Source organism: Amblyomma mixtum, chromosome 2, assembly GCF_055824585.1.
Source record: "Amblyomma mixtum isolate Tamu chromosome 2, ASM5582458v1, whole genome shotgun sequence".
Classification (NCBI taxonomy): domain Eukaryota; kingdom Metazoa; phylum Arthropoda; class Arachnida; order Ixodida; family Ixodidae; genus Amblyomma; species Amblyomma mixtum.
The window spans coordinates 281,714,427-281,741,173 of record NC_143013.1 but is presented as its reverse complement, the minus strand read 5'-3'; the positions used below and the strand labels follow the sequence as shown (position 1 = coordinate 281,741,173).

General features: G+C 47.3%; 1 protein-coding gene across 3 annotated transcripts in view; it reads left to right on the top strand.

Annotated features, from left to right (window-relative positions):
• LOC149364195 (uncharacterized) overlaps positions 1 to 26,747 on the top strand; it is a 270,656-nt gene that overhangs the window by 113,360 nt on the left and 130,549 nt on the right. For 2 of the 3 annotated variants that reach the window (XM_089574179.1, XM_089574175.1), the window contains exon 2: positions 1,495 to 1,557. The exons of the other annotated variant lie outside the window; for it this stretch is intronic. The gene's annotated coding sequence lies outside the window, so the exon portion shown is untranslated. The remainder of the gene's footprint in view (positions 1 to 1,494; positions 1,558 to 26,747) is intronic. 3 annotated transcript variants of the gene reach the window in all.

Genomic DNA, 26,747 nt, shown 5'->3' with positions numbered 1-26,747 from the left:
CTCCACTGCGGAGTAATGAATGCCTTCTTTGTCGTAAAGGCCATAAGCGATTGGTTCGGGTCGGAGGGAAAAGCACGAAAACATTTAGATGCGCAAATACCACATCGTTGACAGCAGACACCGACTGCGCTCGCATCTATGATGAATAGCACCTTCGTCTTCTGCGGCCGGTTTTTCGCAATCGAGGGTGGATTGACGCAGTAAGGATCAAGTCGGTCTCAAATGCGCATTTTTTTCATCCACTTAAAGAAACCTTTCTAGCTTTTTTTTTTTTCCTCCGCATTCCTTTCGGATTTCGCAGGCATTTGCTGAGCGGTATACAACGTGGCATAGCTTTATGACGCTTCTGTGAGCACCGTCATCATGAACTCTCAGTGTTTCTGGCAACTTTTCTCCGTTTCGAATTCTCTTTCTATGATTTTGAGCAAGTACTGACGCAAATGGTGCATTAACTGACGACTGCGACGCCGGTTATTTGCACACCCTACAACAAACTTACATCTGGCTGCTGCATGCAGCTCTAAATGTTTTTTGACACTTCAACGTTCTACTGATTATTTGGAGTTAATTATAGAAGTCGTTGCCGAAGGCATACTGAAAAATGGAATCCCAATGATATCAGGAAAAAAAGAAAGGAAATACAAGTACATTAAGGCTGGCGGCAAATTGAGGCCGGTGTGGAAATCCTCTACTTGGGATCTCCTCTATTAGAACGGCCAGGTAGCAGAACCTCGAATGATGTTGTAGAGCCTCCAACGTATTGCAGTATATATCGCTCAATAGATACATAAGATTTCCTATCACCTATTATGCTAAAAAACCGCTTCAATTTTACAGTCCGTGTCATGGGAAAGATGCCAATTTGTTCCAGAACAAGTTTTGCTGCACCGCACAAAATCCTTCAGCACTGAATTTACACGTTTTAAGTACATCACCTTTCAACTTCATCACATAAAAGACTTTAAACTGACTTAAAGCTGCACCAGTATTCTTAAATCAGACGCGCTAATCTCCCGGGACCTCGCAGTAATCTCAGCCACGTTGTTGTGTGCATCGGATGCATTTTTTTTTAAAGATTCTTCCTGTTTTTGAAGGTTCCCTGTGAACACTCCTGTTTGCTTATGTGTGTGACTTATGTTTTTGTGTTTATCACTGCATGCTTTATCATTTCCACCTTTATCTCCTCGTTTAAATCTCTTATCATCTACTTTATCGGCTTCACACCTTTGTCATCATTAAAGAGTGCCTCCGTACACTCTGTCCCCAGTTTCCAAATACTTAACAGCACAAGTCGCGATGCACGATGAGAACACAGCGGTCGTTTCGCCAAGGTGTCCATGCTCTTGACTTTCGACTTGGATGTGTAAGACACACGACGTGACGTATCATCCCTATCTAATGTTGCTCGCCAGCGCGCAAATGTTTAGGCTTCTTCGGAATTCGGGCGCCGAATGGTGTGACTTATTGCGCATCTTTTCTTTCGTCCTTTTTCAGGATTGCTTAGCCCTGACGCACCTCTACGGTACGCCTGAGTCGGAGCACGGGTACCTCGCCAAGGTATGCCACATTTTAGCACTTTATGCCTAGACTCAAGGCTGCGTGGTGCTTTGGAAAGACCTAATACCGTCGCACCGTAATCTGGTATACGAAAAGCCTCTCGGCAAGTCGAAGCACAGCCATCATCAGCTTTTGATGTGAATACTTTATAACTTATTCGGCTATAGCCGGACTGTGCTGTGTGTGTGTGTGTGTGTGTGCGCGTGTGCGTGCGTGCGTGCGTGCGTGTGTGCGTGCGTGTGTGTGTGTGTGTGTGTGTGTGTGTGTGCGTGCGTGTGTGTGCGTGTGTGTGTGTGTGTGTGTGTGCGCGCGCGTGTGTGTGTGTGTGTGTGTGTGTGTGTGTGTGTGTGTGTGTGTGTGTGTGTGTGTGTGTGTGTGTGTGTGTGTGTGTGTGTGTGTGTGTGTGTGTGTGTGTTTATCCCATATTGTAGCTTATTAGTAGCTCATTTCAGAATAGTGTTGTTTAAAACACTGAAACGATTTTTTTTTTAACATTTAGTGCCACCTGTCTGCAGAACTTCGATACATAGAAGCTGAGGGCCCAAGCATGCAAACATGGTAGGAGTAGCTATCATCTCTCATGTCCAACATTCTTGGATGAAAATTTTAATATCGCAAAATTGAAAGGTACAGTTATGTAAATGTTGAAGGTAACAGCCCATTCTTGCGATGTATAGTAAGATCTTTCTTTCAAATTGTTTCCATAGCTCACATCGAGAAGTTAAGACTGCCATAGAAAACCAATTGGGGAATGCTTTTACAATAGCGAAAGCACTAATAGCAAAAATAAATGCAAGCCTGCCGACAGGAGATCTGCGGTTATACGAGTATTGATTGTTATAGTGAAATCTCAGAGTATATGAAAAAAAAATGTGTTCGCGAACTGGTTCCCGTACAAAAGTGATTTTTCCAGAATTGTTGGTTATGTTCTTTGCGTGTGTGTTCTTGCTTTCAGACTTGGCTTTTGCTACTTTAAGCATAGCGACTTTATGCTAACATGTAGGGTTTGCTGTAAACGGTAGTTTCCTCCCTTCCGAGTCTTTTAAATCATCTAGTGCACCACTGGCTAAACACAGGCGCTGACGCTTCTTAGTTCTATTAGGTGCTAATGGCCCGGTGATATATCAGAAGTTGCCACTTGGCCGAACGCAGCGATTTTATTTGCTTGTTTCATTTCAACTCTTTCCATATACCGTATCAAAACTTACTTTTTTGTTGTGTCGCCGTTGCAAACTTGTGTCGTAAGCACCGATCACGTGAAAATTGGACCTGACCCCACTTTCACTTGTTTAAACCTTGTCAGCAAGGTTATCGAGCTCTGAAAAGAGGTGGTTCTCAATCTTGAGAATACATGCAAACCTGTAGTAATTTAAGTATAGTTATGATCTGAGTACTTCCTTTCGCTCTAAATGCACGTGTTTAGAGTTCCCCTCAATAAGTGTGTGGACGGCGAAAACCGGTATTACACGCAGAAAGAAAACTTGTAAATGTTCATGTTCAAAACAACACTGCGAAGTATGAGAGCTTCCCAACCACATTCACCGGCAAGCGAAAAAATTTGGGCACGCAAGCGAATTTACCGCATTGTGTAGGTTGCGGCCTAATAATGAACTGCTAAGTCCCACTGAGCGGCAGAATACTTTAACCGCTAGGGCACTGCTGCGTAATGGTTTGTGGAACACGAACTATGAGAACTGCTGTCCTGTTGTGCACAGAGGCTACGCACAATATTTAAGGCATGCGCACCTGCATGCGTGACCGGTGATATGAGTGCAGCATGCAACGTGAAGAATATCTCCTTTCCGGAGCAATCTCTAATACGTACGCGCAGAAGCGGTTCTCTGTTTGTTCCAATGTTTAAGGGAAACAGCAGCCGCTTCGAATTGTTTTTTAATTCGCTCTAGCACTACCATCTGCTAGCCTTCCTAGTTAGCTCAGCTTGTAGAGCGACAGCCTCGGACAGGCGATGGTCCCGGGTTCGAACCCCTGACCAGGACGAAATTGTCTTTCATTTCTTTAAGACCTGCACAGCTTTCCTTTGCAGCCGCAAAGGCTGCGCTTGGGTCGATACTAATGAGTAACTACTCACTTATTGCGGTCCTTTGTTTCGGTTGTTTACTCATTCCTAAGGCAGATGCCGCTTCTGGCCTATTCGGCAGCACGGCCCGTTTTTGCGCACGACTCTCAAGCGACTCTATCGACGTTGTTAGAAAGAGCGATAGAGAGTCTTGCGGTGCAAGGGTTCGATAGCATACACGATACCTTGCTCTAGGAGAAAAACAAAGTATGTTCCAACACGTCATCGCACATGTAAATGTGCGCGCCCTTCACAAATAGCGAGATAAGCGGAAGTGTCGGTGTTTGCAAACAGGCATGTATCATAGCACAAACTGCTACCGCGTTCCGGCACAGCCAATGCGTAGATGGTACCGACGCGGTAGATGTGCTCGCAGCTGGCCAGCACCTGGCGCCATCTGGCGCGTTGAGGACAAACTGCGCATGTCCACTAACGAACGGTGCGTGGTAGCTGTGCCGGCTTCCCCTAAACATTTCTAGAAAGCTGAAACCTGATTGATTTACACACACACGCACACGTGCTCCTCTGCCAAGCACATTATGATGAATTCGAGGCATCTCAATATGTGGCTTGTGAAATTTACTCAGCATTGTGGTGGTGGAAAGTTCCGTTGGGCGTATCTGAAATTTCTGCAGTCTTTCCTTCCCTGAAAATTTTTAGCCCTTGTGCGAGTATATTTTCTTCAGCAGACGAAGTTTCTTACGTGTTACGCTTCTTACGCAAGATGAGTCGGCGGAGTGGCTTCAAGCTTTGTCGAAATTATTGAATTGCCGTGGGCCGTTTGTACGCGCGCAACCAGAAGCGGGTGAGGGCGGATGATGCGGATAAGCTCGCAACGACAGGTCAGAGCGTAAATGCGAGTGCAGTCGGAGACTCAGAGCGTGCTGTGTCCAAATGCACAATGTTGTATTCATTCAGAGCGTATAAAAAGAAAAGCCAACGGCCTACTATGAAAATCCTCCCTCCCACTTCGTTGACTAAACGAGCAAGAGGATACGAACCCGCAGAACGGCTATGGTGAAGCCAACAACTAATGTTTGGATTAGAAGTGCAGAACATTTTGGCGGTCACCTTCTAAAGCCGTACGCCCGACTGTACAGACTTTTAGCATGGCGCGATCCGAGTTCGGCTACTGTGTTCTAATTTCGCAAGTAGCTGCCTGCGCATGGACAAGTGGTCCAGAGGGGTGTACACCTGCCACTGCAGAGGTGAAGCTGGGTCCTCACGTCAGAGGATCGCGGTAGCGGATCTCGGATTGCGCTATGCAAAATCTCTCTACTTCGTCCTCTCCTTTATTCGTTAAAGTCTCTCTCTCTCTACTTCGCGCTTATAATTTTGGCAGCTTCTAAAGGTTTCCTACAAAGCTCTCACCTGAAGGCTCCCACGTGCGGACCTGTACGCGGACGAGGCAACAGCTGCGTGCACTTCCGCTATGTATCATCCACGACATATAATGGCACCCTTCGTTTGCTCAGACTAATACAATTAGGTTAATGTATTTTTCACGTGGCAGAGCAGCCTTGTACTTTGTTAAAAGCAACTTAGGACATGGCTCTGGCATGGTTTGGACCCCCTGGGGTTCATTTATGTGCACGGGAGGGCGCTGTGGCAGCGGCTGAACCCGCCGAAAGTGATGCTTGAAGAAGCCAAATGTTTCACGCCACAACCAGTCAGTCACCGAGGTTGGTCACCGCTGCAGGAACGTAACGACTTTAACTTTCGCTTTGGCTTTCCCGAATACTTCCCGTATACGTCCTGCCGCGGTTAGGTAGGTGGAGGTTTCACAGAGACCAACTTGGTCTGGCGACGAGACTTCCCTCCACCAATGGGCATTATCCGTTCTGGCGACGTTAATTCCAGTCTGGTGACGTTACGCCCTTCCAGCCAATAAGATTTTCGGTTTTAACGCTATCACGTTAAAGGCTCCGTTCCCAATTAAATCCGGTGTGTGCGTGGTCGCCGCTGTGACCGAAAATTCACGAGAACGGCTGCTGGCCACCCCACTTAGGAGGCAGGTAAGCCACCTAGGTCACGTGACCTTGTGGAGTCATCCCAACCTGCTTACCGGATACCGAGGAAACTGCCAACCGTGGCAGGTGGCAGTTAAATTAATGATTGTTCGCTCGGGAAGAGAAACCTGTGCCGAACAAAGCCCACCGCTGGGAGCACCTGCCATCGCAGGGCAATGGCGCATCGCTTAACCGCTTCACCACCGCGCCAGGAGGGGTAACAGGACTCCCAGGGATCTATGAATGTAAAGTAGAGAATGACCTTGTGCATATAAGTGAATTAACCCATTGCGCTGTCGCATCATACCATTAAAGCGGAGCTTAAGTTAGCCCTACAAGTTTTTGGTGACGTCGCTGATGGCGTCACTGCCTGCCAGCCAATCAAGATTTTCTGGACTACGCTGGGTCTTTGCTCTGGCGAGGGGTTTACGCTATCGCATAACCAATAAATAAACATACCTGGAATAAACTAGGACGACTGGTATGAACCTAGAGCCCTTCTCTCATTGAAGTTTGTTCAGGCCTCTTGCTTCCTGGAGAAATAACTGCAGTTCGCTTCGAGCAAATTTACCAAAAGCCCACTTATGTCGCGTACATTCTTGGCACATGAACCGAGCCCGGGATCCGTGGCGGGTTCTCCCGCGGCGGCAAGCCCATACACGTGGCGTTCCTCACACGGGTTCAACATCTGTGTGCGGCGCGCACTCGCCGCTATCCCTCCATAGAAGTCAGCGGGAGATTCATAGAGCCGCGTAAACAGCAGCTTACGCTCTATTTGAACGCTCTCACTACCCGCGCCCGTTGAGAAATGCGGTGTTGTGAAACGGATGCACACGGTTTGCGCTTATACTTCTCCTTCGAAGGAGTAGAAGAACCCATTGTTCCGCCGCGAATGTCTCCTCCGTGTGCCTCCCGCGCGGTACTGTCACCTTTAGCGCCGACCTTTGGCGGGTCAAAGCACTGCGTAAACAGCTGCCCGGAGTGACAGGCGCGGCCGCCGAGTGGAGTTAAATGGGGGATTATAATGAAGACGGTAGCGCCAATGCGCTTGCGAAAGCGATCGAAAATAAAGCCAGCTGTGCTCTTCTAACCTCTTAGCATGAGCACAAATAGGAAACGGCACTAGTAACGAACGGGTAAGGCAGACAACACCAATTTTGTTTTAATTGCGAGACATAAAGTCAGCTAGCGAGGAAAAGTAAAACTATGTGACTGGACTAACAGTCGTTTATGACACGTTTGTTGCATTTATTTATTTCATGCGCACTGCACATGGTTTATTTCTACTTTTTTTTTTACGGAGTGAGTTGTTATAGCACAGGTGCCCTTGCAATTTCGAGTTCGTCATTTTCATGAAATGACGCGGCCGCATAGCAAGGTCACGTTACCGAATGTCGTCGGTCACATGATCGATTCAGGCGCACAGGGCGTAAAATGTGCATAATTTTTGTTTCGGCTTTCATGACTACTTGACCTGATAACATGTAACTATAACCGAGGAGCAAGTATAACGGAAGCTAATTTCATTCTTCAGTCATTGGCTTCGCGACGAAAAGTTTGTCGGCTAACCCTATTGCACAAGTTATATTGTCATTCCAGCCTGCACAATAATTTATTTCATAGACCCTATTACCTCTCGCGTCGTATTGATCATCCCCACAAAGTTGCCATCCCTTATGCAAAATAGATTCTTCTTACGCTCATTTTCTTCCTCGTACTTCTAAAGAATCGAACGATCTTCCTAATGAAATTGTATCTATTACTGACAAATCATTTCGCAAAGCTTTGGCTAGCGTTGTATAAACTACGACAGTTTTGTTCTGCACTAATCTATTGTTTTATATAACGTTCTATATACAGGGTTTATGTTTTATGTACCCGTATTTTTCTGTAAAATTGTTTTCCGTAAATTTTTCTGCCCACTCCCGTCCGCAATGCATGTACGGCCCTGAGGGTAACAATAAATAAATATGAGAAGAAAAAATGGCGCACGGCGAAAATCAGACTCGATGGGGTGTCCACGTTTTGACCTTTTTCTTTTATTTCCTACTGCTCTTCATTCTTTACCGGTCTTTATTCGCTAATTAAGAACTGCAGCTCAAGGCGACCAGTAGACGTCCCTTTGTATCGGTGCGATTGCTTCCCGAAAGAAACTGAATATATTGCTCCGGGCATTAAGAGGCAGACACTGTTTGGTTACTAGTCCGGAAAGAATGCATGCATGTACCCTTTCTATTAAAGCACTGTTCGCGACTCGGTTGCCCTTCATGACCCCCGAGTTACACTTCGTTAAAAGACAAAAATTCTGTGTTCAGAATTCCGCACATTTTTTGTTCTCTTTTGTATACAACGCTTATCTCTTCAAGCTTGGCTTTGCTCATTTTGCAAACTTCGTTCTGCTGATTTCGTAACTTTATTTCCAAGCCCTCCACATTGCAGAGCCTCGTCTACACTCCGGGTTGGTGTTATGTTGGTGCTGATTCAGGTGCGTGGAGGTTATTTTCATCAGCAGCGTGCATGGATAGTAGACGCTGTTTACAACCTCTTGGTACTCCCACCTTCTGTCTATGTGGTGCTTCTTAAATGTCATTTTACTTTAATAACGCAGACTGGAACTAATTGTTCAGAACTGTCATTCACATGCCAGTACGACAAGCTGCCGTCGGGCTCTTAGCGCGTTCACGGAGCCGAAAATTACCCTTTCGTTAATGAATACGCCTTGCAGTTAATTAAACGCACGCCTGTCACGTACGAATTTGTGTCGTCAAGTGCGACGTGAAAGACGCGAAGCAGCAGAATCAGCCTGAACTGATTGCTTACGTTGCTGCCGTGGTGCGACGTTTGGTCGGTGCCTTTTTAATTGCGCGCTGCCTTCTGCGCGTACAATTTCGCTGCTGTCAGAACGGCTCGATCGGCTAGCTAGTTATGTCTCGTATTTCATAACGAAGCTACTGCTGACCAAACTCGCAGTATGACACATAGATTGATCCTCATATACCCTGCATTCAGATGTTCCATTCCGCTTTTTCTATACTTTCGAATGATAGGTTCTAATAAGCTTCCCTTTTGTTATTGTTTTTTTTATTTTATGAACTAACATTTAACGTCACTGCCGCTTATGTAGAGGTCTGCAGAAAATATGTTTTCCTTTCTCATCAGTACCCACTTTCATGTAAAATTCTCCCCTTGGATAAAACAGAACAAATAAGGAGTTTTAATTAGGGCAGTGCGTACTCAAATGCCACCTTGCACCAGCGTGAAATAAATAGAAGGTGACTACCCGCTGATTGTCGAAGGTTTGAATCTCAAAATAAATAAGTAAAATTCACAAAATGAACTAGATTTACTTGAGGGTGCCTATCTCAATTGATAGCGTGAATAAAGACGCGCCCAGACTTATCTTCGTCTTGTAATAGTGCTTTTGTAGTTGGACACGCGAGCAGATAGTTCGTACCTTGTGTGCCGGTTTCGTTTTTATATTTGTTTGATTTTTGTAATATTCTTCATTTATATATTCTTCCTTGCCCGTAATAAATTTAAATTGAAGTCAGCGCTTGTTTTCTTTCGTCTCCTTTTTGTGCGTGTTTGCTGCGCTGTTGGAATCATGAATATATACCAACTCGCCCGACCTTCCTCGCCCATCACTTACCGAAGCTATTCTGACTCGGTCGCGGATATATCAGGGCAGGCATGCGTCAGGAGTACCCATAAATTATAGCATCAGGAGGAACAAAAGGCAGACTTATATTCTATACGCAGGAAATACTGAAACTTCGCCATTACTGAAGTGGCGACGGTGACTATCGGCTCATAGTGAGCCCTGATGCTCGCCCGGCTATCACGAGCTAACTGTAATATAATTGATGTCACTGGCCACACCGCAGTTTTTATTTTTTCATTAGACTACCAGTCATAGTCTAAGCAGCCAAAATTGAAACGCCGCGGGGCGCGATCGTGACGAACAAATAAAACTGCAATTTTAAATGGCTCGCATCAGAAATTCAGCGCCATAGTGAAGCTCCAAGTGCGTGCACCGTAAATTTATCCTCCCTCCTTTGTTCTTTTCTCTCTTTGCTCTATTGAATTCTCCACCCATTGTGCGCCCGCACAGGCGCCCATCCTTTCTGCCGCCTGAATTCTGTTAGGCTTGACGCGCGGTAACAAATCTAACCTCTCAGAGGTGTGCGTCATTTGTACGTTCCATTCGCAATACGCAGCTCAAGGGAAGCAGCGCGCATGCACTGCTTCATGCAACTGGTTGTGCAATCACAGTCATGCAACTGGTTGCAATTGGAGATGTGTAGAAGGCTGGTAGTAACAGCCATGTCAGTTTTTATAATTTCGAAAACGCGATCAAACCAACAAATTGTGGCTGCATCGTGCCGAAATACATGCGCTTTCTAAAAGCATGCAGGCAAAGCAATCTCCCCAGTGCATGTAACCGGTCGAGAAAACCAAATTTTGTCGAGCCACAACGCCAATGCGTTTTGACATGGGTATCACTAACGATCGGCTACACATTTCTAATAGTATCTACTCGCCTAACTTTAATAGTTAAAAAGGTAATAATTAAAAATTAGTTAACCAGCTTAACATTTAAGATGATTCACCGGTTTGCTGTTGTCCGCCAACACTGGTAATACTATATTTAAAAAACCCTTTTTTTTTAAGGTACTTAAATACTTACCTGAAACACCTAGCATGTGAAGGAAAAAGGAAAAGGAATGATTCTCGCAACGTTGCCGACGAACTTCTGGGGTAGCAAAAATATGCGACCATCGGTTTATACCTCATGTCCTTGTAACAACAACAGAAGAACTCATTAATCCGTTCGATATATGACAATTGTTCTCGGCGCAGTCTTGCCGAAATTTCTATCGAGCCTCTCAGTCTGCGTTGTATACCACTCTGCCGTTTGTTCGCACCGAAGGGACCATTGATCGCGTTTTCGCAATCTCTTATCGCTATTATTCTCTCTCTAGGCTTGCGTTCGTATTAGAAGTGCCATTTCAGCTGGGACCACCTAACGCTGCACAAGCTGTACGTAAATGCCATAATTAATCTCTTCCAAGAACAAATTCATATCTTTAGTTATTTCTTTCCGCGATTACTTTGTTTGTTTCCTCATTCCACCTTTAGCAAGGCTTGCTTAACATCACTGCCCTAAACGACCGCCGTACTAAAACAAACGGCCCACTTAGTTGCGAGCAGCTGCACATGGTTTAAACAAAACGCCGATATTGCTCGCAGTGAAATAATTATATCAGAACACACTTTCCTGATAGCTTTTCGCAATAAGAACTACACAAAACGGCAACCTGACGTTCCGCTGAAGGTCTGCTTAACAGCGTTCGTTCTTTTTTTTCACGTTCGCTGAACATTGACAAATCAAAAGTGAGCGAATCACAAAGAAAAAAAACGAGGATAAGTGAGTCGCAAGATGGGCTACAAAGAGTTGGCTTTCTCGCTGTTTCAATCTCTCTCTTGGATTCCCCCGCCCAATCCCCTCTTCCTGGCACTATCTTTCTGTCTGTGAAGCATGCAAGCAACCAGTCAATATGCCGTTTACTGGTTGCTTAACTTATTGATATTTTCATGAAAAAGGTGCACAGTGGGACAAATCAATCAATCGCTCCATCAGTAAATCAGTCAGTCAGTCTTTCTTTCCCTCTCCTTTACTGACCCAGTATAAATGAAAGCATAGACGGGCAGCGGCTTCCTTCAGGTGTGTGGCTATCCGTGCTCCCAGGGAGCATTAAGGACGTTGGACCAGGGACCTCGAGCTGACGTCGACGGAGCGCAGCGAACGCGGCTATTGATCCGCGCACGTTCGCGAGGGCAAGCGCTCCGCCCCGACCTTGAGCCTAGACTCTCGAAAGGAAGTCGCTCTTCTCTTTTTACCGTTCTTCTATTGTTTCCACTTCTTTCCTCTCGTCGAAGGACGCGAGCCGCAATCTTTCCTTGCTCCTCTTTCATCGAACATTGCAGGTCGAACTTCTCCACTATGTTCGTGTCTGGGTCTGCGCTGAACTGTTCCTCTGAATGCCGCAGGTGGCGCCACAGTCTGCTTACCTTGGGAGCTTGGGCTCAGTTTTTGATTCATGGGGGTTAGGGGGAGTTTTTCAGTTTAAATGATTGGAGAGGTCTGAGTACCCAATGGAGCAGTCATGAAAGCGGGGAGTGTGCTGCCACCAGACTTCTTAGTGACGTCACCTTTTCGCTCCTGCTTGGACCGGGAAGTTCGCCAGAAAAGTAACCTGCTCCTCTCTTTGAAGCTTTCGGTACGCATCACCGCTTCGCCATGAATTGAAAAGCCTATGGAAGTTGCTACAAGGGTAAGAGGAGAAATACTGCAGCATAAAATGAGAAGCAAACCCAAGTGGTCGTGACATCTCCCACGGCTGCTTGCCTCCAACAGGTAGCTTCCCCTCAATCTACACCACACGACCATGCAAGTTTGTGTGAGGAAAAGAACGTGATGACGTTCGAAGGATAAGACGATGATATGATGTGGATGACGTCCAATTAAAGCGTAATAAAATCACTGTGCTCTATATTTCTGAATTCTATGGAACTGGTTACGCAACGCTTCTGTCATCGCGTATATCACCTGTTGGCATCTATTACGCTACGATATTTAATTAACTAAGACGCCGGTGTCGTGCTCCGCTTATTACATTCAGCGCCCTCATATCCACCGCAGAAACCATGAAGCTGGGGAAAGAAAGTAGAGCAAGGGGACAACGCTTTGCAAAATCTTTCTCGACGGGCGTATGCAAGATGCTGCGCCCACACACTACGCGCAGAATGACAAGCTTTCATCATAATAAACGCAGGAAAGTTCGACGCGAGTTATTCACGGGTCGCGAAAATAAGTCGAATGTTTTGCTCTTATTACAAATACAACAGAGAACACTTTGTTTTTACTTATGGACCTGTCTCTTTTCAACACAGAGTATGCACCAACACCATTATGGGGTATACGAGCACTGTTTACGCGCAGTTAGTGCACAGTGTCTATACAAAGACTGTATATGTTCAAATTTTGTTCTTCGTCAAGAATGAAAGTGGTTATTCCCCATCAAACCTGGACACGAATTAGAGGTCGTATCCGACTAGAGAAAAACTTGAAAGAAAAACGAATAAATGACAAACAATCAATGCGATGCGTGCGGCAGTGTATGCGTTAGCATTAGAGCTCGCGTGGCGTTTACGCTTTGCCTCCGCAATGGTACCCGTTTTGCGCTTAATGGCAGGCTCCCGAGCAGGCCGCTGAATGATCGGGCACCGCCACTGACGTGTTTTAAAGCGTTTGTGCACTCCCCACTCCCTCCACTTCTCCGATTGGTCGCCACACCTACTCCTTTCCACGTGACTCTGTCCGCTGATTGCGATTGGCCACTCTCCTCCTCTCTGCTCTCCCGCACCCTCCTCTCCACATTCCTCTCAGCGGCTTCAACCGGACCCCACCTGTCAGAATTTGTGAAGATGGCAGTAGTAATGCGAAAGAATTAAAAAAAAATAGATTTGGAACTTACACTTGGCGATAAATTGTTGAGTTAATGTTTTCGATAAAGTAGTTCCACTAACTTATAGCTCTAAAATTTAAAGAAATTGTCGCTATAAAAAAAAAAAAAACTCTGGGATAGCAGGAGCCGCCACAAGGGCTGGGGAAAACGAGCACAAAACATATTGGAGGCGAAGCAAAAACAGCGAGTCGAAATGTCACAAGATGCGACCGCAGCTGTGGAGAGCACGATGTCAAACACTTGTGGCTACGGAGATCAACGAGACTCCTTTCAGCGGCTAAAACAGCGGTGTTCACCTTATCTGTGCTTCACTCTGAAATGATGCTGTTGTGATTTCACGTTCTTATCGTCTGGTATGTTTGCGAGTCACAGACACGGATCCTGATATACAGGGACTTCATTTGTGTGATTGCAAGTTGTGGACGCAAACGCCTCGCTGACTCGCCGCTTCAGTGCGCGTGACACAGGTTGCAGTGCAATAAGTTTCATGGAAAGGACGAAATCAGGTAGGAAATGTGCGATGATTCAAAGAGGAGTGCCCTTCTTTTTGAGGCCATATCAGGTTGCTTGAGAACGAGGCGATATAGAAGTAAGTGTGAACATTGAACATAGAGAGGATATTTCTGCAGCCTGCGGCAGCAGAGTAGACAACTGAAAACATGTTCTCATAGACTGCAAAAGGTACATCTAGACATCAGGGAGAACTTGATCAGCCTTCCTGAAGCTCTGGATTTTAGGGAAAATGTAGGCAAAATTAACAATTCAGCATTAGCGATGAACAAGACAAGACTTGAAGCATGATTGAGTAAAAGCAGAAAGAAAATACAGTACGAAAGGTTAAAAAAAATCAAAAGAACATAGCTTACAGAACAGAAAGTAAATAGCTTAGAACTGCAAAGAGGTAGAACAGGAATGCAAGTTAAAAAAAAAAAAATCTTGCGGAGTCATATCAGTAAGATTGCCGCTTGAATGTACAAGGCATGATGGTGGTAGCCACATACCGATTCAAACAAAGGTGATGGCACTAAAATATACCATCATCATCCAACATCATCATCCATCCTTCAGCCATCATCAGCTACCTGATTCTGCCTTCCTGGAACCAAAGCGCACCGGCTGGCCCAGTTGCTTCGCTGTGGAGTTGAGGTGTTTAGTTTCCTTCGCATTCGCACCAGCAACGCCCAGCTCTTACAAGCTAAGCGTTAGGCATATACCGTCCTTTTCGAGATGCAAGCGACAAGCGAAGAACGCGTCGCACTTACGGCGCGCTGCGCGCCACAGGCGCAATCCGTCAAATATATGCTTCCATCTTTTGTCGCTGGTGGAGCTGCGTACATTTCTCAGAGACAGCTGTTAGTACAAACTCGAGAAACTATGGCGTAGCAAGGCGGTTCATACATAACATAGCCCAAGGCGCAAACGCCCGCGCTCTGAGGAAGCCACAGAAAGTGCTCCTTTGTGTAGGTGAGGAAAAGAACGGTGGAAAAAAGTTCCACCCAGATCTGCGTGTACATCGTGGGAAAGTAGCCCCGCGTCGCGATCGTCTCATACATCAGCGATCACGTGACACGTCTGGCTGCCGCCGCCGTTCTCGCTCGAATTGCGTCGGGCGTGCATGTGCGGAAGAAACGACGACGACGATAGAGTTACACATCCGTCGATGTCGGGCCGGAAATTGCGACGAAGAGCAGCAAGGGCGACGACTTTCGCGTTGTTGTGCTGAGCCCCCTCGCTTCCGCCGTGACGCGATGAAGGATGTGTGCGCTGTGCTTCGCGCAGGGAGGGGGGGGGCGTCGCAAACGAGCGATCCTTCGCCGACGATGCGCTTGGCCTTCCAAGCACGTGTTTCAAGCATGGACTAGACATCAGGTCACAGATTTACATATTGAACCACGAGAGGAAGTATCTGGCGCTTCTTTCCGCTGGAGTCGCCAGTAGGGCAGTTAATCCCTCCATGGGTGTCATGAGGAATTGTAATGCGTTCACAGCGTCGCACTCCTATCATTCTCTATGCTCCTATTATCGGAAGCTGCCGCTGCGGTTGCTTGCTCAGTGTATGGCGCTCGGCTGCTGACCGTAAGGATAGGATAGGATAACCTTTATTTGCTCTATTTACAAGTTATTACGGTCGACACAGGTCGGCGCCCCTATTCCAGGGCACCGCTGAGCTTGGCTGCTCGCTGGGCATGGATGACCAGTTCTCTCTGGAGAACCGGGTTGCCGCTGGAGAGCAAACTCTCCCACTGTTCCGCGCTCGGATTTTGTATTCTATGGAAAGCCTCGTTTCTTTTGCATTCCCACGTGATATGATATAGGGTGGGTTTGGCCCCACACCATGGGCATATGTCCCTGTGCTGATCCGGGTACATTTTGCTTAGTATATGTAAGTTTGCAAAGGTTCCCGTTTGCAGTTGCCGCCAGTACACTGCTTCTTGTTGATTTCCTCCCCCACAAAACCTTTTAAATCAACAAGAAGCAGTATACTGGCGGCAACTGCTGACCATAAAGACGCAGTTTCGATCCCGGCTGCGGCGGTAGAATAATAATTGGTGATTGAGGAAAGGAAGATGGCGCAGTATCTATCTCACATCTCGGGTGGACACCTGAACCGCGCCGTAAGGGAAGGGAGGAAGGTGGGAGTGGAAGAAGGAGAGAAAGAGGGTAGAACTTTGATGGAGGCGAAATTCGAGAGGCCCGTGTAGTGTGCGATGTCAGTGCACGTTAAAGAACCCCAGGTTGTCGAAATTATTCCGGAGCCTTCCACTACGGCCCATCTTCCTTTCTTCCTTTCTTCTTTGACTCCCTCCTTTATCCCTTCCCTTACGGCGTGGTTCGGGTGTCCTCCAAGATACTTTTATGTGTGACTGTTATACGTCATTTGCTTATTTCCTCTCCTCAAAAACCAATTTTCATTTTCCCCTTCCGCCACCGCCTACTCACAGCGCGATTGAGGTGTCCACTGATGGTATTCGTCGCTTCGTTGGTTTGTGCAGCGCGTCTCACAGGCTGCCGTTCTCTACCTGTTCGTGGTGCAAGCGTTCTTGCCGGTTTCACGTGAAAAGGCTTTAGAGAGAGAGACCGCTGAAACACGGGAAATGCGGCTGGAAATGTTTTCGCACGAAAACGTCTCAGGTGGTCGCAATTAATCCGCTCCCTTTCGCCACGCTGTCTGAAATGACCCATGTGAAGCTTTTGGCTGTTAAACCCCACATCCCATCATACTTGTGCGTAGAAAAAGGTTTCTCGAGGCCGTGTTTCGATGGAGGCGAAATGCAAAAGGCTCCCGTGTGATGCGCGATGTCTGTGCACCAGTTGGCCGAAATTATTTCGGCGCCCTCCACAACGGCACCTCTTTCTTCCTTTCTTCTTTCACTCCCTCTTTTATCCGATCCCGGCCGCGACGGCTGAATCCCGATGGAGGAAAAATTCTGGAGGCCCGTGTATTGTGCAAGGAGGTTATATAAAAACTACTGTGCGATGTCAGTGCACGTTAAAGAACCCCTCGAAATTTACGGAGCCCTCCACTACAACGTGTCTCGTAGCCTGAGCTGCTTTGGGACGTTAAACCCCAATAAAACCAAACCTTCCCTTACGGTCAGGTTCGGGGGTCCACCGATATGTGGCAGATGCTGCACAATTTCCTTTCCTCAAAAACCAATTTTCCAGTTTCGATTCAATTTGCATTGCTTCATACACGATGATGAACCACACCCTCGACACACCGTGCACGATTGTGGACTTGATTTGAACTTTCCCATAATTCTGCATTATCATCTTTGTTCAGTAAATAGAGACATGTGAGCAAAGGTTGTTCCGATACAAGCTATACAAGTATTAGTGCCTACAAGCGACTGTAATCAAAACTGGCTGGTTTAAAATGCAGCGCGAGGAATCGCAGAATAATTTAGTAATGGTGCGTCGAATAACGGCGCAGTCTGGTGTCAACGGCGCTGTGCTACGAACGCTGATCTTCAAGCGTAACAAAGTGAGCTGTTAACTTCCAAGCACCGAAATATTTTTTTTCCTTTATTTCTTCGTTCTTGTTTTCTTTGCATGCTATGGGACATATTCAGAGGCCGGCTAGCGAATCCTGATAAGGAGCATCCGTCCGAGCGCAGTCGCACAGCGCGGCACCGGAAATGTGTACATCTATCCAAACCTTCGTGCCGCCGCGGTGGCTCAGTGGTTATGGTTCTCGGCTGCTGACCCGAAAGACGCGGGTTAGATCCCGGCCGCGGCGGTTGAATTTCTTCGGAGGAGAAATTCTAGAGGCCCGTGTACTGTGGGATGTCAGTGCACGTTAAAGGCCGATTCACACGACGGACCGTTCGCCCGCGGCCCGCGCACTACGTATTCATGCGTCAGCACATTCAGAGGCGCGCTGCCGGCCGCGGCCTATCACGGCCGGCAGCGAGCCTTTCAATGTGCTGACGCATGAATACGTAGTGCGCGAGCCGCGGGCGAACGGTCCGTCGTGTGAATCGGCCTTAAGGAACCACAGGTGGTCGAAATTTCCGGAGCCCTCCACTACGGCGTCTCTCATAGCCTTAGTCGCTTTGGGACGTTAAACCTCTAAAGACCCAAAAGGCCTTGGTTCACCGGACGCGGGCGGCGTTGCTTGCCAATGGGGCCCCGGAATAGGGGCTCCACCTAGTATTGTTAGGGGAAAGGGCCAATAGGGCCTACCCCAATCACCTCTCTGTAAATATTTATTGCATTATAAATGTTTTTCACCACCACCTAAACCATAAACCAACCATCTCCAAACCTTCGTGGTGAAACAAGAAAGCGACTGCAGCAACGGATGGTATCATCTCTTCGTATCGTACGCAAACGATAACACACACACAAAAAAAAAAACAGGCTCCAAGGAAGTGAAGGTTACTGGCAATTTTTTTTATGATGCGGCGCATCATTTGGAGGGAAAATTAGCCTTTGAAGACTATTAGTCCAAAATTGCTTTTGGAGGAAAGGAAATTGTGCTGTAATTGTCTCACATATCGGTGGACACCTGAACGGCGCCGTAAGGGAAGGGAGGAAAGTGGGAGTGAAAGAAGAAAAGAAGAAAGAGAGGTTATAGTGAAGGGCGCCGAAATAGTTTCGACCACCTGAGGTTCTTTAACGTGCACCGACCTCGCACAGCACAAGGAGGCCTTTGCACTTAGTCTCCATCGAAACTCGGCCGCCGCGGCCAGAGTCGAAACAAAGGAACTCCGGCTCAGTAGCCGAGCGCCCTGAGCGCTGAGCAGCCGGCGGGTAAAACTAGTAGTTCCGGCTTCAATTTCGGTTCTTCGGGTTGGGCATCGCTTCGCCACAGTTTCGTAACAATGTTCGCCTAAGTTTGGCGTGCTGAAATTTTCGCTTAAGGGCATTTCGAAGTAGACACGTGTTGCTGCCGCTCATACTACAGTTCCCACCGGACCGAACTCACATTGCACATGGCTTGTGCATACTTCTGCAATCTTAACTCGACATGCCTTCAGTCTCTTTTCAACGCCTTCGACGCTCAAGTTGGCCTGCGGCGGCGATGTAAACGAATGAGCTCTAGCTATCCTTTCATGCCCGAAAATCACAATACCGTTATTTTTAAGCGGTCCGCGCGGACAGCGTAAAGCAGCTCGAAGATTGATGTGCGGGCGGCCGTATAGTACTACACGCTCAAGCCCCCTGCGAAGCCCGTTTCCTCCAACGGGGCCGGCGGCGTTGGCCGTGGCGTGACCGCGTGCCATCGTCCGTCTCTGCGGAGCCAGGGCAGGTTGTTGGCGCCGCATATAGATCGGCGTGGCGGGCGACCTGGCTGCTTACCGCGACGCAGTTCACCTCCTCCTTCAGCAGCGAGGAAGGAGCGCGCACGCTTTCTCCGCACTTGGCTCACGCTACTACGCACGCACGCGCAGGCACTGTTCTTCGATGCTCGCCCCTCTCCCCCTCCTGCTTCCCTCCTTTCCCGCGTTATATCGAAACAAGCAACCTCTTTTCGAGGGCACGCGCCGGTGGCCGCGCTAGCAGCTGCGTGCCGCAACGGCTTTTTGCGCCGCGCGCGCGACCTTGACCGCTAACGACGCGATGCGGCCGCAACTCATCCAAGGAGGAGAACGAGAGAGGGAGAGAAGACGCGGGGCTATCTGGCGCACACCTTCGCGGAGAATCACGAGAGCCCGTATCGAGTAGCGTGGAAGCGACCCAAACTTAAGCTTTAGCGCAAACATATACCCCCCCGCATTATCGTTTGTTTGTTGGCACTGACGCTGCGCTCTTTAGGATTTGTTGTCAGTCGGGGTCTTTTTTTGTGCGCGGAGCACTCAGTGGCACTGACAATACTTCACGAGTGTTCATAGGCAAAGCCGCGAAGCGGAAGACTCTCACACGAACAGTTACGGCAACTTTGTTAATTTGTGTGTAATAGGTTTACAGGGTGTAGCGTCCGAAAGCGACTCATGCTATGGGGACGCCGTAGTGATGGAATGCGGATAATTTCGACTACCTGTGGAGTATTTGTAACGTGCTCTGACATCGCGCGCAGTGCACGAGAATCGAGCATTTTGCCTCCATCGAAATGCAAATGCTGCGCCCTGCGCTGGAAGGCGAGGGGGAAGGGGGGATGCATTGGTACGATGAAGTGAAAGGAATAGCATTTCGGCGATACATGAAGCCGAACAAATTCAGTGAGAGGGGCTAGGATGTAGCGATATGCGGTGATTATTACTCCATCGCATAATGCCGAACACGCGTTGGACAACACGTTCTGCATCGGCGACAGTTTAAGGACTCGGGTAACCAAGCGCAGAATGTGTTCGGTTCTCCGATGGCCCGAAACACTTGACTGCGTTATCTCGCGACGGGAGATACGCTGGGCAGGATGTACAGGTAGGGCAGGCAGACATGTGTGCGAACAACACGCTGTGTGAACACAACAGTTGAGTGTAGGGGCTTCGAATGTTACTCTGTCATCGACTGTCAGCATCGGGAAGGTGATTCAGACTGCGGGTTGCACGCTGCCGGACGTAAAGGAACAAAATAAAGAATAAAAAAGTCCAAGGTCATTCGCCTTGAGCCTTGGTGAAATGCCAGTAATAATTTTACCGCGCCCCCACGCCTCACGGCATCACCCACTTTGCAGGACCACTTAGCTAAGCCCATTTGGATATCAGGTGATCACAGAGAGCACATTCTCGACAACACGTACTTTGAGACCTGTATGCGTAATTAATACTCTTGTTAAACACCGTTTACGCAGGCAGCAGGCAGTTGCAGACAATTCTTACACCAGCAGCTGTGAAAGCCTTCTTGTGCACAGATCGCTTCGTTCGCACGACATGACGTCATAATCACGTGACGATTAGCAGTGATGTCAGATTCGGTTCATTATCAGCAGGGATGTAAAGTGGGCGATTCCATGGAGGTCTTTGCCTGGTATTGATGGTGATGATTTTTTTTTTTAAGGAGCAAGGGCAGCTTTAGTCGAAGAGCACCATGACACAAGGTGTTTTATTTCACTCAAGGTGGGGCGAAAGATCCATTTCTGAAACATTTCACTCAAGACAAGTCGAGCGCCGGGCCAGGGGAAAGCTAGGTTGCACCCATTGTATCATCGATGAATACCCGTTGGCTCAGATAATGCAACCCCGCTCTTTCGGCATGCGAGGCGAATGCCCAAACCATTAGGCCACCGCTGCGGTCAGGTAGTTGTATAAAGTTAGTGCTAACGCGGCGGCGAGAAAGGCCTCCGGCACTTTCTTCACGTTTGATATCTTTGTCTAGTGTATGTCTGCGTCTAAAGTGCGTATCCTTTCATTGGCTTCTTCAGGAGAGAATAAGTGATTGGCGATTGAGGACTCTGATAGCCTTAAGAAAAGCGCAAGCAGAGAAAGAAGAACTGGCAACGAAATAACGTGTCGAACCGCTTGAAGATTTCCAAAAAAATTTGCATGAGGTTTAAAACGTCCTAAAAGTCAACTGCTACCATTCAAGCGGCATTTGTTTAGTGTGCACTCGTACTGCCAGCATGATTGAAAATGCGACTGTTTAAGAAATAGCAAAACACATGTATTTTGTTAACCCGAACTCGCAAAAGCACGCCCATGGGCAAACAGTGAACTCTATCGTGTGCAGTAGGCGTGACTGTTGCCGCTCAGAGACTTATTACAGTTGCATCCTTTAGTCGTCACTGAAACAGGACGGGGTGCAGCACAGAAGCTTATCGGCATATTAGACACACATGCCCAACTTAGTTCATCCGATTTTCCTGGTGTCATTATGCCAGTTTAGTAGAGTGCTGGGCTGTAGACGTCCCCGACAATGGAGCGAGACAATGTTATCAGTGACCCGAATCAAAGCCTATGGCCTGACATGTCCACGTCATTGATAACGGCAAGGTCACCTCGATGAGACATCATATAAAACTCAACGATATAGCAAGACCTACGAACGGCTGTTCGCTGCTGTCAACCAGGAAGTTCCTCATCCAAGTGGCTTATCTTCGCAAGAGGAAGAATAAAAAAAAATGATACAGAGCGGGAAACTCTTGCAGACTTGTCATGTTCGCTCCGCGCCGTTTCCAACGCGCTTGCAGTTGACCTTGAAACAGTATAGGGCTGAAGGTCGAGCTCGTCTCTCTGCTGCGTTTCTTTTTTATTCTTGCGTTCGGCAAGCGTTTTTCCGCAAACCCGTCTTGATGGATCTTCTTCGGGAGCACATATCCCTGTTGTCACAGCTGCCATTTGCGCCGAGGCGTTGGAATGAAACAGCAATTGTGCTACCCGCATACTTGCTCCCCCGAGGTGTCCCCGAGGTCTGGATGGATCCCTTGTCTCTCAACTGGGGGCCGAGTCGAATTTGCCGCGCTGGTATTGCGGAAAGTTCTTCGAGCTTTTTTTTTTATATACTGTACTTGTCCGCTTCGCCCTCCTTCACATACACGCACCTTTCTGTCGTGCTGAAATGCACTGCACAAGTTAGACGCGCCCGCCATTTTCGCCGGTGAGTCAAGGAGTCAAGTGGGGCTTCGGAGCCGAGTGCGCGTGAGTAAGTACGAAGTAAACAGAAATTAAATGCTATAGCGACGCACTTGTTTCCGTCGCAGGGTTGATACAGACAACAGCAGAAAGACCGCACAAAAGCCTATGTAGCTGCATAGAGCAAAGCACGTTCACCCGAAACATGTCTCTGTAGTTTTTCTGGAAAAAATTTTCGACCGATAAAATATCAGAGGTTCGAGGTTGGAAGCCCGGATTCGTATCTATTGAAAAACCGCGCAAAGCTGGCGTGGATCTTGTATACACAAAAGGTTTGCGATAAATGCCTTATGAATATCGCTGCCTTGAGAAGCAAGCATTCTTGAGCCCTATAGACACTTTATAAACGCAGGTTTCCTGACCCACCTCTTCTGTCTCACGAATGGGCTATTGTGTTGGGCGTGGCATTTACTTAATGCGACTCTGCGCTGTCGGAAGAGTAACGGCGAGATCGTAACGCATGCTCTTATAGTTACTGATCATCCAAGGTGCAAGTGATTTAAAATCGAAAATCCCATAGTGTTTCTTTCTTCAAGTTAAAAGGCGTCGTACGGGTTCTCTGAATAACAACCAAGGTAAAGAGCACACCAACTGACAACTGCTTCAACCAACAAGCTTGAAATAACAGCGCAATGATTAAAAATTAACATAACTTCCTAACTGAAAGAACAGACTCCTTTGGGCAAAGGGGGGGGGGGGGGGGGGGGAATGCCTAAGGGAGCTGTGGAGCCTTCTGCAGTCTGTAGCTGTATTTTAGAGTGGAATTAATAGTTAACTGACTGTGACATGGTCACTATTACAAGGGAATGCTAAAATATACAGACGGTGCACACTAACTAGCAGTATGCTTGGTAGCACGTGCATGCTCCCGGGCTTGCTTCCGGCGCACAAGCAAACATGTAAACTGCACAATTTTTCAGCATACAATGTAATTAGTACTGTTGATTAGTATCTCAGGTGTTATCGCGGCAACAACGCATGCTGTTGCCGCAATATCACCTAATTAACGTGGTTCTGGCTAGGGCCGTTTGTTGCCCTTCCGCAACTGGTCACACAAGTAAATACTTTTCATAACATCACAACAATTTCGAAAGTGTCTGAACGACCCACATCTGCGCCTGCTTGACGCTCGGGTACTTCACCCTTGTCAAGCTGGATGACCGCTGCTGAGCACGTCTCTAACAATCTTACTGACACGGTGGCCTGAACCTCGAGTTCCCTGATACGTTGCGCAAGTCAACTGCAGCCAAATTAATGAAAGCTCGAGAGACGGCACCTTCTCGGCTGGCTCCAAAGCGCTGGCTGTATACTTAGCGACCGAAAGATTGTGTGCACTGTCTTGGAACGCACCGAAGCTCTTCCCTTCTGTCACGCTTACGTTTTTTGAGGGCAACATGTCCTGTCGAGGGCATGTTGCAGTTGTTTTTCTGCAGTTGTCTGAGGGCAATTTGGCTCTGTCAAGTGCTGTTACAAAGTGTGCGCGAAAACCCTCCGAACCGATGCGAATCGAAAAATGAGCCGGCGTTCACAGGCTGCTTGAACACATTTCGGATAGATCAGTTGTAACACTCGTAACGGGTGTATCCTGCATCCTTTGCTGCGCATTAAACGTTGTCCATATTTTCCCAAGGAAAAATAATCAAAGAATTCTTCCAGTACTGTCTATGTTTGCACGAGTGAACATTGGCCACCTACACCTATTTTGTGGTAAAAAATAGGCTATCTTAGTAGAGATACCTCTTATGTAATGCCTTCGGGCCTTTAAGGGAACAATAAATGAAATCATTATTGCCTTGAACACAGCGTCATATTGACAGACATTATTTATGCGTTCCAGTGTAAAAACTTTTTGTCAATTTTTATAGAAAATTTTTTTGGTCGACTGCTTTTAATAGGACATTAGTTTCATCGTCATTATCATCATCATCATCACCAGCAGCCTGGCCACGCCCGCTGCAGGGCGAAGGCCTTTGCCACATCTCTCCATTTAACCCTGTCCTGCGCCAGCTGCGGCTACCTCATCACTACAAACTTCCGAATCTCATCCGCCCACATGACTAATTCTATTGCCCTTCGCTGCATTTGCATGTTTTCTCTTGGATTACATTAGTTCAGGAAGACTAGATTATGGTTAATCAATTTCCACCTGTCTCATCGATGGTAAGGACTGTGCGCCACACCCTAGCTGGTGACTCTGGTTTATCTCAATCGCTTCCGGTTGCTTAACGCCCACTGAAACATCACGAATAGAGGTTTCTCAGTTTCGCCCTCATCAAAACACGGCCGAATATAGGCGAGGTGGAACCGACTGACTGTTGCTGAGCAGGCGAACGTCATAGGTGTGTTTCGTTTGTTTTGGGGACAAAACTGCAGACAACAGGGAAAGAAATTACAGGTTAGGCGGAAAACTAAGCCAATAGAAATGACACTACAGTGTCCACCCATGTAGGAGGAGGAGGAGGTATCTTGTTATCATCAGGCTCAGGCGGCCTCGCAAATCTGTCCGTAATTTCCCTCTACAACAGTATACAAGTATACAGTATACAACAGTATACAACAGTATACAACAGTATACAACAGTATACAGTATACAGTACACAAACGTGGAGGCTAACGAAAAGGATTCAGTTTAAGTTGAGGACAACGCATCGCGATATGGAAAGAAAAATGACAGGCGTAACGTTAAGGGACCGGAAGCAGGCAGAGTGGATGAGGGAAGAAACACGGGTTAATGACATCCTAGTCGAAATCAAGAGAAAGAAATGGGCTTGGGCAGTGCATGTAATGCGAGGGCAAGATAACCGCTGGTCCTTAAGGGTAGCGGACTGGATTCCAAGAGAAGTCAAACGTAGCAGGGGGTGGCAGAAAGTCAGGTGGACGGATGGGATTAAGAAGTTTGCGGGGGCGCGGTGGGCGCAGCTGGCAAAGGACAGGATTAATTGGAGATACATGGGAGAGGTATTTGCCCTGTAGTGGGCGTAGTCACGCTGATGATGACGATGATGATGAGGCATTTGCCCTGTAGTGGGCGTAGTCTCGCCGATTATGACGATGATGAAGAGGATGAATTTTAATCTTTTGTGACGTGATTAGTTGTTATTAACTTTTGTCTAACCACGTAATTCTTTCCCTGGTGAAGCACAAAATTTTCGCTGAACCATAGACAAAAAAGTAAGTCATCCGTGTCGTCATAGACCACCCTATAAAAATCTGCCTTCCTATGGGTGACCTGGGATCAAAGGTTTTGCACTTCTTTCTACATTGTTACTTTCAGTTATTGCGAACACAATGCGTGCAGTCATGCGGCACCGTGCGCGCTGCATGACGCATTTAGAGCTGCAGTCGTTTTTCGTTCGCTGCTGCCTCGAACAAAATATAACGTCCGTTTGTCCGTTATACTTCGGTGTGTTCGCGGTTACGTGCTCATTCAGTGCCAACTGCGCTATTCAAGCACGTTAAATGCTGCCGGAAAGGGGGAGGGATAGGCGAGAGGTGGAAATGGAGAGGGAACAACATTTAGAACCGCCCCGAGAAGAATTGTTTTGAAAAGAAACTTCGGTCTCTCACTTTGAAAATAACGCCTGCGCAGAATAAGATTGTTTTTATGGAGTGCATTCATGCTTTTACGTTTTCCATTCTTAGCTTTTCTTTTTTCCTCCGTAATGGACGTAGGTGCCATCTTTCCATTTTCTTTAGAGATGCAGCCACTCATCTAGCTGGCAATAAGGGAGTAATTACTCATTGGCATCCACCCAAGCGCAGCCATACGGCTACAAAGGAAAGCTCTCTTCCCTCTATAAAACACTCTTCCCACTTCGAGTTACTGATCAATTCGCTCTCGCCCTACCATAAGCTTGCCGTCCCGGTTAGCTCAATTGGTAGAGCGACTGCTCCGGTGTGGCGGTGGTTCCGGGTTCGGACCCCGGACCAGGACGAATTTTTCTTTAACTACGAAGTTTCTGAGAAAGCTGTATAGCTTTCCTTTGTAGCCGTATGGCTGCGCTTGGGTGGATGCCAATGAGTAATTACTCCCTTATTACCAATCTACTCCACCTTGGGGGATTCCCCTAAAACATTTGACCATCATCTAGCTGGCGTGAACCAGAGATGACTGCACCGTTCGGGTTATTTGCGAATAACGGGTTTATTATACATTTGTACATTGTGCTCTTATTCGAAATGGTCGTTGTCCTGCTTAAAAATGGCACACAATCAAGATGGGGAGTTGGCCAAGCTTTGGTGCATTTCCAGGCAATACATGGAAATTCTACGGCAAGATATGTGGTCCGTTAAGACAACATATCGCCAAGGATTTTGGCAAGGTATGTAGCGATTTTAATTTTGTTTTATTTACTTATATTGTTTTCTCGCGCAACAAGATATCACAGGAGTAGGTAGACATAGAAAGATTCAAGTTACAGTAAGAAATGCGCAAAGAAAAAAAGCCGGAAAAAAAATCAACCCAGATGACCCGGCAATAGATTCGGAAATACATCGTGCGGCTGTGCACGAGGTGAACCACGTAGTAAACCATCAATTCTGAAAGGGAGCGGAGGATATA